The sequence below is a fragment of the Accipiter gentilis genome, chromosome 30 (genome assembly GCF_929443795.1).
Source record: "Accipiter gentilis chromosome 30, bAccGen1.1, whole genome shotgun sequence".
Lineage (NCBI taxonomy): Eukaryota > Metazoa > Chordata > Aves > Accipitriformes > Accipitridae > Astur > Astur gentilis.
In genome coordinates, this window is record NC_064909.1 from 9,781,503 (window position 1) to 9,794,258 (window position 12,756).

Here is a 12,756-nt window from a genome sequence, read left to right on the forward strand (position 1 = left end):
AGAACGTCCCAAATCTCATTAAAAAGAGATAAAGCCATCTGGATCCTAAGACAGTCAGTTTAAAAAAAAAACAAACCACAAAACTATTCTGAAACCAATTTACTAAGAAAAACAGAAAGGAAAACAAGTTTGCTGCCAGCAAACATTGTAGCCCTTGTCATCTATTACCACATGAACAAAGCACTCAATGACTGACTCCAATACCATTGCCAATTATTATGACAACATACAGTATAATCATATTATGTTTACAATATAATACATGTGAGTATTCGATAGAGCCTGGCAGGACTTCAGTCACTGCCTCTTTTATGCTTTAAAAATCAATTTTTCAAACTGAGTTTGCTGTATAATATGTTCCCTAATTACATACTTCACTGTATAGAGAACAAGAAAGGATATTGAAAGTGATTTCAGGCAAACCTCTTAACTTTTAGTGAGATAAACCATTTTTATTCACACATTTTGCACCATTACCAGCTGACAGTGTCTTTTTTCTATAAACATGCCCCACCTCATTCCCACTGACATTGGTGGCAAGTTTTCCAGAAGTTTCAACTAAAGCAAAATCAAGACCAAAATGTTCAGGGCCTAGTTTTAAAGGGGTTCTTGCTTCACCATTTATTCTACAATTGCAAATAACTATAAACAGGATGATTTAAACATCTGCTTAATTTGTGAATGACATCAGATAACAAGCTTACCAAATGACTCAATTTGCCAAATCACATGCAAAATACAAGCAGGAGGTTGCCTTGGAAAATATGAACTGAAGACATATGCTCAGACTCAACTACCTAGTTACTAAGAGACCCCACTGTCAGCCCATAGTCCATTACTCAAATTTCTGGGTGGGCTACCTACTTTGCAGATAAATCAGGACACAGGTGCAGAGATACTTAAAACAGTAATGTGCATGCCAGCTTAAGTGCACCATGCCTAAGCAACAGCACACAAATACGACTATAATGATTCTCAGGCAAGCCTGAGTTCAGAAGTAACATGGTTCACACAGCTCTTCATCTGAGTTAATGAACCTCACTAGATTCAAGATATCGTTATGAATTATTATAATGCACCAGCCTTGGTGCCTCTATACTGTGTTCCACTGAGTAGCCACTCTGAGAGACTTCTTAGCTCAGGATCAGCTAAGAATAAATTAAATCAATTTAGGTTTAAAAGTTTAGATTTAAAAGCAGTAGTAGTATCCACGGCTTTTTTTTTTCTCCAGACTATCCTGGTCCCTCCCTATCATGGCTAAATGTATTTCTGTGATAAAATGTTTCTTAATGTAATAACTGAATTACCAAAAAGTAACACTGCTGAATTGATGTAATGGGTAAAAAAACTGGTTTGATAGTTGGTTTCAGAAGGTAGTGGTTAATGGGTTGTCCTCAGCCTGGAGGCTTGTAACAAGTACTGCACAGGTCTGTAGTGGGACCTGTTCTGTTTTACACGTATCGATGACCTGGAAGAGTCAGTGAAGCGTGTTCTCACCAAGTTTCCATGACACCGAACTTGGCAGACCAGTCAAATATGCTCAAGAGCAGGGCCACCAGTCAAAAGGACCTAGATAGGCTAGAGGGTTGGGCTGATAGGAAATTATGAAATTCAACAAGGACAAATGAAAGTCTTGCACTTGGGAAGGAAAAACCCCATGCAGCAATACAGGCTGGAGACCAACTGGCTGGGCAGCTGGGGACATTGCCAGCAACATGAGCAGCAGTGTGCTCTGGCAGCAAAGAAGGGCAACATTGTGGGCTGTACCACCAGGCACATAGCCAGTAGATCATTAGAAGCGATTATCCCCCTTCAGTCAGCATGGTTTTGACTGCATTGAGAATACTGCATCGAGAATACTGCACCCAGTTTTGGGCCTCCCAGTATGAGAAAGGTGTTGATAAGACAGAGTGAGTTCACTGAAGGGCCACCAGGATGGTCAGGGGGCTAGAGCAGAGGCTGGATGAGGAGATGCTGAGGGAGGTAGGCTTGTTCAGCCTGGAGAGGAGGTGGCTTTGGGAGGACCTAACAGCAGCTTTTCAATACCTGTGAGGAGGTTACCAAGAAGATGGAGCCAGGCTCTTCTCAGCACTGCACGGCAGAAGAATGAGACACAAAAAGGACAAATTGAAACAAGAAAGGCCCCAATTTGACATAAGGATAAACTTTTTCACCAGCCAAGCATTGGAATGGGTTGTCCAAAGATGTTGTGTAGTCTCCAACCTCAGCAGTATTCAAGACCTGAATAAACCTCCGAGCATGTGCATATTGGTGCCACAACTTGAATTCCAGTTACTGACAGACACTGGCTTGTTCTGCTATTGAAAGGTGTTCAAAAACACATGCCACCACTAGCACAGTGGTTCCACATGCCTCCAAAGCACAGCCCTGATTACAGGGGAGGCAGAGTCAGAGCAAGTAACAGTTGCAGGGATGCCTTCTTAAATGTTATGCTCAGCTTGGAAATTTTAGTGCTGGTACAGTGGTCTGAGTGAAGCTGCTTTGCAAATACTTGAAGAATGTCTGGAACCTCTTAGAACTTCTCTGATCACTGTTGGGGGATCCATTTTCACTCTTCAGTATGATTTATACAATTAAGATCCATGTATAAACTTAACAGGAAAATTTGGAATATATGTCCTTGTGTTTCTATAGCACTGGCTAAAGAGAAAACAATTGAAAGTATCAGGCTGGAGACAAACTGTTAGGCTAATTCCTCAAGTATCTGTCTTGGGACATACGTAGTATTTTCCCTTGTGACCTTGGCACAGAAATTAGGTCTGTAATAAGCTGTTAGTACAAAGAAAGACTGTATTCCACACCAAAGGAGAACAGGTAACTCTGCAATAACAGAAACAGAATGAAATTAGATGAAGTGCATGGTCATACACATAGGAATAAAGAATTCCTGTGACAAGAAATAACAAATGAGGAGAAAGAAGAGGGTGTATTAGTCCATCAGAGGATGACTATGAGCAATCACTGTGATGTGGCACAGATAACACTAAGCTATTCTGGGACAGATGTTGCCAGGAAAGATAGAGAAGTATTAATGTGAGGATACAAAGTGCTAATCAGGGTGAAACATACTACATGTAAGGTCTTGTCACTCATATTCAAGAAAAATTAAATCAAAACAGAGCAACTACAAAAAAGTCTGACTTGAGCTCCCAGGCAACACAGTAATAAAAATTAGATAAATCCTAAACATGTAGACAAAATGTCTGTTATGAAAGAAAAGTCAAATCAAACTATTGTCAGATCAAACAAGCTGACAATATTCACTACTTGCAAAGGAAATATTCAAATATCTTTCATGTGTAAATAATTACAATTTTAAATGACCAGCATTATGTACTAGTTTGTTTCTCTAGACATCAGTTTTAGCATATTTTTTCTTCCAGATATCTCTTTTTTTCATCTCCTGTTCCAGGACTATGGATAGCAACAACTGAAGTTTATTTCAACATGGATCCTCAAAAATATAGATAAACTTCTATTAATCTTTAAGAGTTGCAGAAAATTTTAGCAGAAATATCAGTTACCAAGAAGAAACAGAAATGGCAGAGTTTGATTTCATAATGAAAAGGAATCCTGTGCAATTATGATTTCATATTGATGGAATCAGGAATCTTATTGTCATTCTTCAGGCAAGATAACTGAAAAAAACACAATTTCCCCCACTAACATCACAGACTTTGTTTTCAAGGCTGGCAGTAAATGTACAGTATTCTTACAGCCCGACATAATGTTAAGCATTTGCCTGTTCAATTAATCCTCATGGCTCCTCCTGGTAGGTAGTTTAAAGATGTGCCTAAGGCCACAAAAGTAAACCAACTAGGATAAGAACACAGCGACACCCATCACCCAGGTGTGTGTTGATCATTAGACCATGCTCCTCTTCTAGGAAGGGAACCTGGCAGATTCCAAGCTTTATGGGAAAGTGGTTCTATTTAAACATTTAAAACTTTAAAGCATTTACTGGAATAGAAAAAAGGAAATGGAAATAGAAAAGATGAGAAATCCAAGTTAATCCAAGAAACAATACCAGTTGATCACAGTGCAGTTTGGAAGGAAAATACAATCGATACAGAGGGGGAGAAATCAAATAAAAAAGGCATTGCTTCAGTGACTGAAGCAGAGATCCTCAAATCGCAGCTAGGGACGATTAATTTGTTCTCACCCCTACTGTGTGATAAAACTAGAAAGCTAAACATTAAGAAATGTCATCTAATGACTACACATCTTTCTTACAATTGTGTAAAAGTGGCAAAATATGAGTCTGAAATTGCTATTAGAATTGCTATTCAGTGCTTTAGAAGTGGCTTACTCGCCAAACAGACTGCTTACTCACTGCAGAGGGAGTGTTTTGGTGCACCTGTGCTCCTGCAAAGTGATGTGAGCATGAAAATTCTCCTCGTTCTTAATGTCTTTTCCAGATCCGGTATTGGTATTTTGATGACAAATTGGTATTTTTGGTGACAATTTCAATTTGTTCCAGGTATTGGGAGCATAACATTGTTAATGAAGATAATGCTAACATTTAGAAAGTTTATGATGTTACCAATATAGACAGAAAGAAAGTACCACACAGGCAAGTATCCTAAATATTAAGCAAATACTATTTTCATTTAGGAAATAAATTGTCATGATTTTTTTAAATATTATTTGTACCTAAGAAGTAACTGGAGTCAGGTCAGTATGGTCTTATGTATACCTAGAGGACAGCAATACTATATTGCTATGAAAATCAGAATCTTTCATTAGAGAATTTGAACTTTTTTTTTTTTTTTTTTTTTTAAAGAGAAAGGTAGGGAGTTCCCACTCTGCAGCTTGGAAAACTTTAGTCTCATAATCAAGAGCTCAAAAGTCAAGCTCCATTATTCATATTTTACAGTATCTTATTCCATGTGTAGCTACAATAACTCACTGCTAACACTTTCAAAGTACAATATTACTTAGATAGAAGCAAGAATGCAAAATCTAGCTCAAAGGTTTTATCAAGAAGTTCAGAAAAAAATCTTGCCTTTGCATTTCCTCATTCTGTCCTCTAATTCTCAGATTGTTCAGTCTCTCACAGGATTATTTCTGAGGGAAATACTGGAATACATACCCTCTTCTGTGTCCTATACTTGCTTTCTGGAATTAATATAGTGGGTATAATTACAAAAAAAAAAAAAAAAAAAAAGACACTTGTCTACGTTATATCAGAAACTTATCTGGCCCTCTGTTAGTACAAGAAGAGAAGAATGATGGTCCAATTTCTTTCCCTCTCTCCTCAGTCAGGTCATAATGACATATGTAGGGGACTTGACCCCCTGCCTTTCATAGGCAAGTGAGTCACTCCTAGGATTAAGAACACAGACATTAATGTACATCTGATCCTTAAACCCCAAGGTCAAATCAAACTCTCTTTTCTCTTTCAGATACTATTAATTCTGAGAATATGAGACTTTTTTCTTTTCTCCCTTATGTTTCACTGAGGTTTAATTCTAATTTATTTTTAATATAAGGATTCCCTTAGTTCAGTTTTCTTGAGTTTCATTTTTTTAAAAAGTTTTCTTAACATTTTCCCTCATAATTTAAACTCTTCTTTCTTTCCAAGGTTTAGATGACATTATAAAATGAATACTGTTTCTTTAAAGCTGACACAGTAAGAACGAGCAGGCTGTCTTAGATTGCAGGCCATTTCATTTCTCATAAGCATGCTATCATTAGCTACCTTTAGGAGAATGAATTATATTGATTGGTTCAAATCAAACTTGTGACCTGGTGGCAGTATTAGATGTTTGTTACAAAGCATCATCTCCTCATTAATCTTTCATTAGACAGCATGATCCGAGAAGCCAGCAGCAGTCACACCATGCTTACTCTCTCGAGTGATGCCACCACAGAGGGCTCCCTTATTGGATCAGAGCAATTACTGGCCTTACAAAGCAGATTCTGAAAGCCTTATCAAATTTCCTCCTAGATATGGCAAGCATACAAATGATCATGTGCTGTTTCTTGGGTGAGGACATCACGGAATTACACCAAAATGCAGTAAGCACAAGTCATTTGCAATTAAACATGTGACTCTTGATTCTGAGATGATACATCTTCATTTACAGCATATGAAGTATTTTACAGAAAGCCGAAATACATAAAATTAAGGTATCTTAAAAAGTTCCAGTCAAAGAATAGAAAAAAACTGCCAAATCAGATTTCTTTATGAGAGAAATGAAGCAGAATCTCTGGTATCTGGATTGCTGGCATCTCAGTGCTGTGATTTAAAGGAACTGGCTAACAACTGCAAGTAAACAGCAGACAGTATGAGAAAGAAGCATCTATCCCTGAGTACCTAAGTACTGCTGGAACAGAGCCCAAGAGGGGGACAGAGGTTCTTATTTTCAACCCAATAGCACATCATAACAAGGCCTGGGGGGGGAAGTTGGGAACTGTGCAACTAACAATACATGATTATTTGCAGGCAAACATAAAAAAGGTTAAAATTTTAGTGGCTTTGAGTGAAGATGAGTCTTAATAACTGCAACTGACCAATACTTCCAGGGATCCTCAGGCTTAGAAGTATAAGGGTTGTATCACTAAGCTATTTTCTGCAGTCATATAAAGGTAGCATTAAAATCTGAACACAAGACATTGCATTAACCTCTGCAACCATTAAAAAAAAAAAAAAGCCTAGCAAAGGACAAAATAACCCTCCATTAGAAGAGAACTTAAAAATGCACACTGCAGAAATGTTCTTACTTATGCAGCTTAAAAATTATTCTGGCTAAATTGCCAAGTTTTGATCAGGGATATGGAAAAATGACATGCACAGTGCACACTGGCATAAGGTAACCACCTCACTATTGCCTCAGGCAAGGTGGTGAACACATTCCAGTCCCACAGATGTTACACCTCCTAGAAACATCATCCATGGCCACACTCATGGCAAACCCGATAGAGTTGTCCACTACCTTATATATGACTGTGAAAGTACAGGCAGCCTAGCTAGAATATCAAAATTAAGACTGACCTCCTTTCCCACATGAAAAAAGACCCACAAAAAGACACTTCTGGGACAGGTAAATTGGTAAATTTAGATAAAATGTAGGACAGGTAGATGTAGCTAATGCTGTAAGTTGTGGGTTCATCTCATTATGGGCAGTACAAAATGTCACTGTGACACTTAATACACAAACTCCAGTGGTTCAGAGTTTGGAATTTGCTCTTAAAAAGATAACTTGAGCTTTAGGAAACTGAAGTGCCTCCTTTTTTTATTATGCTGTTGGCTTGGGCACTTAGTTAAATACTTATCTCCTCTTGTGTTAAACAGGAAACTTCTATCATTGTTCTCACAAGTCCCTCCACCAAAGCACACATATTTGGAGAAGCAAAATGATACTACCCTAAGTCATAAGATATACTCCATCATATCTTGCATGATAAAAATCAGTGCCTAGTCTCTTACACCTGGGTTGTGATAACAGCAAAAAGACAGACAAGATGAGCTGGCCCAGATTTCTATGACAGGCAGATTCACTGTACAAATCTGGACCTGGTATTTGTCAGAAAAAAAAAAATCAGCCTTCAAGTTTCACATTAACCTCAAAATACTTCATCATGACATGATTCCTCAGTGAGGAACATGGACTTTGGAAAGATTTAAACTAACGTGCCATCTTAGGTCACACACTACTGTTCTCTGGAGCTACCAGACAAGTTTCAGGTAAGATACCAGTATTCTGAAAGAAGTCTCCAGTGAAAACCTTTTCAAATGTCTATGTGCCATTCTGATGCAGAAACTGAGACTGATAAGAGAAAAAGAAAATATATGAGCACTGTCAAAAGAAAATGAAATAGAACCAGGTATGAATATGTATCTTCAGTTGCAAGTAATGTGCATTAATTTTAAAAAAAAGACTGAAATTTAAATATTTCTAATAGAAAACTATGCATCTATCAGAGCCTTCCAGTGCATTTACATTACAGAATTAAATATTTTAGCAACAATAGGTGAATACAATAAGTACACTCCAAATTCTAACAAAACGGTTTTGAGCTAATATGCCTTAGGCAAGATTTTAAGCCAACAGATAGACTTTCTGGATGACAGTCCTATGTCCTGATGAAATGCAGTAATAATAATGTTAATAAGCCTAAAAACCTAATTAACATTCAAACACATGCATATGAAAAATTTTAACCAGTGCAACTATCTTAGAAGCTACCCAGAGATTACTTCAGCCATAACTGAAAGGTAGGCATCTATGGGGCAAAAGGTAACAGCTGTGTTACACAATTGTTTTGGTTAGGGAGTATATTCCAACTGAAACTGCAGAAATAATTTAGGGAGCTATATAAATATGATTTAAGGATACAGAGGTTAACAACCTTGAAAAGAATCTTTACTGACCACAAATGGCTTCTTTCCAAAAGACACCTCTGTATCACAGCGTTCCACTACACCTTCCTTGAAGCGTGAATCCCAATACTGAATTTTTAATACCAATTCCTAGAACACAGACATGGCCAGTGGATGTTTCTAATCCAAGTTTTTATTGAAGCTAATGGACCCTGACTCACAAAATGTGAAAAAAAATCAAAGCGCAGTGATAAAAACCTGTGTGAGCAATATCAGTTAATCATATGTACCATGCACCTATTTTAAGCGTGAGGCTGATACTGTTATTTGTTCTTTGTAACTCATGGAAACATATACATTAAGGAATAATTGTACTGTTAACTTACTGTAAGTTTTCCATCAATAGTCTGTAGATTACTACCGTACTGTGAAATGTTGAGACAAGAAGGAATTATAAAATGCTCTGGCATTTCAACTCCATATAATTAATATGCCATCCTTAAGTAGTAGTAGATGTGTGGAAGACAAACTGGTTACATCTAGAAGGACCAAGAAAGGCATAATTTAGTTTTCCAACTTACCAAGCCTCAGAACTCCTTGCTCAAATTGCTAATTTGAGATTGATAATAAGCTGTAGTTGTCATCACTATCATGGTCATACAAGCCTATTATAATGAAACCAGAGGCAGTTTACATTTTTCAACAATGTTATTCATTTCACCTGAGAAGTCAGAAGTGGATCATTTCCAATAGTAAACAATAATGTGACATATGAAACATGTCTAACATAACTGACTTACTAGTAAACCAGTCCAAATAAAGCCATTTATGTTGGGGAGGGAGGCAGGGAAGAAAAGAAAAGAAAAAGGACTGGAAAAGCAGAATGCTGCTTCACAAGGTATACAGCTCCACAATTCTTGACTAACTGCAAGCAGCTAGATGTATTCTAAGCACCTTCCTGATTCAAACAGAGCTCATGTAATAGCAATAGTTCCTTCCACAGTACAGTGGCAAAAGGAAACCCTGCATATGGAGCAATGTGTAAATTGGCTCCAAGTGTCTTACTGCAAGGTGTTACAAGACTTCATGTGTGGAATATTTTTCAGTTTGGGACATGTGAAGCAGTGAACGTTGATCTTCAGATCTGGAAGCTTCCTGCACAAGGAGGCCTCGAAAATAAAGAAATAATAGATGCATTTTAGTAAATGAAATAACTGTGTATCTCCATGCTTCCCTCAGGCTCTTGCTAGCTTGGCTGGAAAACAGAGATAAAATGGAGCAGCTCATATGCTTCTCAACAAGACAATGAGAATCCTTTTCATTCTAAGAAAGCATCTTGCATTTGAAAAATTGTCTTTTCTCACAACAAAAAAATCCTACCAGAATCCTCATTTCACCAATCCTAATTCCATCCATGTCACCAACTGTAGCTTCCCTTGCCTTTCATTATTCCTTTCCCCCAAACTACAAGCCCCTGTTTTTCTGTTCTAAGTGAGGGCTTCTGAATTTCTTTGCTTGACCATCTAGAAGTGCTCCAGGGGGCTAAGATATATTAAGTAAAATCAAATAACAGAAACTAGATCTTTCATATATAATTACAAACAGTTAGAAATTTCAAAACAATACTGAGCACATTCCTTGAAGTTCTGGAATAAACAGTATGGCTTCATGAAAAATTAAGGTGCTCTAGTCAGAGAAATGTTAATGTTAGACTTTACTTTGCTCAGCCAGTATCGCTGATATCATTCTGTTGAATTAATAAATATGGCTGAATACATTTTCTGAATTTTTTCAGAGGCCTGGCAGCAAGCTCATTGCAACAAGGAAATTGTTTGGAAAGCCTGTGTAACAACTACCTTCCCAACATATACTCAGGGCAGAAAACAAAACGTGTGATAAAAACCACTGGATGTGGACTTAGAGAAAAACCTGAATCTATGCTTATATAAGGATGACAGATCCTTGCACAAAAGAGACTGTAATTTGTTTCTTATTTGATAGAGTGAATTTAATCTCACAACTCTAATACAAAACTCCAACAAATATTCTAATAAAAATCTTGTATTTGATTCTATGCAGAACTTTTATTTACAAACTTTGATCCTGCCTTTTTAACGTACTTCACAAAACAACCCCAGTTTTCAGCTGCTTTCAGCGAAATCCAAATTCTCAAAGGCTCAAACCAGAAATGAAATAGGGAGGGAAAATTAACTTGTCTTGAGAGGACTACAATTAACTCACAGTTCTCATCAGATTAATACAGAAATTGGGTTCCTAGCATTATCCAGCCTGGTCACTGGCTTTTTTAATCTTTCGTATGTGATGCAATACTTAGGTGTTGTAAAGGATTAAATCCTTAAACCCTGATACAGCAGAGCATTTAAGCAAGTAAGCCCAATGAAGTAAGCAACTAAATACAACATGTGACTTCCATGAAGAAAGTCACACTATGAGAAGTTTAGCAAAGGTTTCTACAGCTAACTTTCAGATATATGGGATTATAGGAGGAGAAGGAATAACCCAGGTAAAGCAAAAACATAGCAAATAAAAAAGGTTAAGTTAGGTAAAGTAGGTTATAAGAACCTGTTTAGTATATTCACCTATGAAAAACCTAAAACATTTCTGTATGGAGCAGTAGCAACTTTAAATGCTATTAGCAGAGCAAGGCCTGGTTTAAAATAATATCCACATTGAATCTTACGTGGTGAAGTACTGTACTGAAGCCGGAGTAACTGGGGATAGTGGCACCAGATTAATTCATAGACGGATAGTTTTTCCATTGACAACTTAGAGTTCTACAGAGGAACTAACTCGCCAGTACTAAAGGAAGATGAAACAGATGTTTGTATTGTAGACACCAACATTCATCTGGAACCTGGACTGTTTGGTTTAGCACACATGGTATAAGAACCATTGGTAGCGAGAGGAAATACTGTGAACAAGTTTACAAAACCTAACATATATCTCATTCCAAAACCAGACTTCTTCATGAAACAAAATTAACTTCAAAAAGTTTAATGTCAAAAACCAACCAAAATCATTCACAACCCTGTCTCTGAATAATTACATTTTTGCTGGTCTTGCCACAAAATCATGCTATTTCATTAACTCTCTACTATTTCAACATCAGAAATACGTACTCTGCATGTTTGTATACATTAGCACACATTTTCTAGACATCCACATCAGTAATAATACTAACATCTTTTTAAAAGATTTGCAAGCATGGATGAGCTTGTTCACATACAGAGTACACAACAAAACATGAAACTAGATGTATTTTGTGGGGGTTTTGGATTTTACCAAGAGCTTCTGGCACAGCATAACTCCCTCCTTATGCTGTCATTCCAGATCACAGATTTGAGAAAAACAAAACGCGTTCTCATTTACTTTTAAGTCTGTGGTATACTGTATCTAGCATGGAATTTCTCTGTAAGCAAAATTCACTTAGGTAAAGCATTATTTACTAATCAAGTGTTTGGTAATACATTAAGCAATTCAAATACCTCCTATACTATCAACAGTGTACTTTCCAAGGACTGTAGAATGTATGTTCTTCAGAGATTAAGAATTACCTACCAGTGAGTCACACAAAATCCCAATACTTGGTTTCTTTCCAAACAGTCTTACTAGAACATGAGATTGAAAACTAAAGATTTATTGTAAATGACTGTTGTTTTGTAATATGCTCTGCAATTCTAATAAACAATCAGTTGTAAAAAGATTTCATTTACACATGACAATATAGGGCAACATCCACTACATGGAAATCTAAATACACTATCTGTGCCAAGTAGGTTTTAATAACTTTCCTTGGTTTCTTTTTCTGCATGATAGAACTCTTGATTAGAAAGTCATACAGAAAATGTTAAACTGGAAAATTAATCTCATTTACAACCAATAAAAAAGTTAAAAATATAAAATCCATTGGAATAGCAGTAAGTTATAGTTAGATATAAATGATGTTTTTATATGTATTCATACATACACATAAAATAAATTACTTGTTACCAAACTGTATGGTTGGTTCTCACCTAGAATACCAGCTTTGTAAAGAATGTATATGAATACAGTGGTTTGTACACCAAGGTATACTAATACATATGTACATTGAAATGCAGATATCAGAATCTTGAATTTGTACCCAACCTATCTTAAATACAGATATTGTACCTACCATACAGAACAGAGCATCTGATCCTATTCTAACAGCAGCACTCCCACTGATACCCCGTCATATGGAGAATCACATCCATATACACATTAAAACAATGCTAGCCACATTTTATGCATTCAAAAAACCAAATAAATTGTTATGCAAAATATAATGAGTTTGACATTACTTTGTGAAAAATCTGGCAGGTGAGGTAAGTTTATGGATTAGTATAGCCATACGTGATATGTTACTG

At 36.7% G+C, this 12,756-nt stretch overlaps 1 long non-coding RNA gene across 2 annotated transcripts in view; it reads right to left on the reverse strand.

Moving 5' to 3' along the window:
- The window catches only part of LOC126052648 (uncharacterized), a 65,468-nt gene that overhangs the window by 35,097 nt on the left and 17,615 nt on the right, over nucleotides 1-12,756 (reverse strand). Inside the window, exon 2 of one of the 2 annotated variants that reach the window (XR_007510113.1) lies at nucleotides 9,413-9,516. The exons of the other annotated variant lie outside the window; for it this stretch is intronic. This is a non-coding gene — a long non-coding RNA (uncharacterized LOC126052648). The remainder of the gene's footprint in view (nucleotides 1-9,412; nucleotides 9,517-12,756) is intronic. 2 annotated transcript variants of the gene reach the window in all.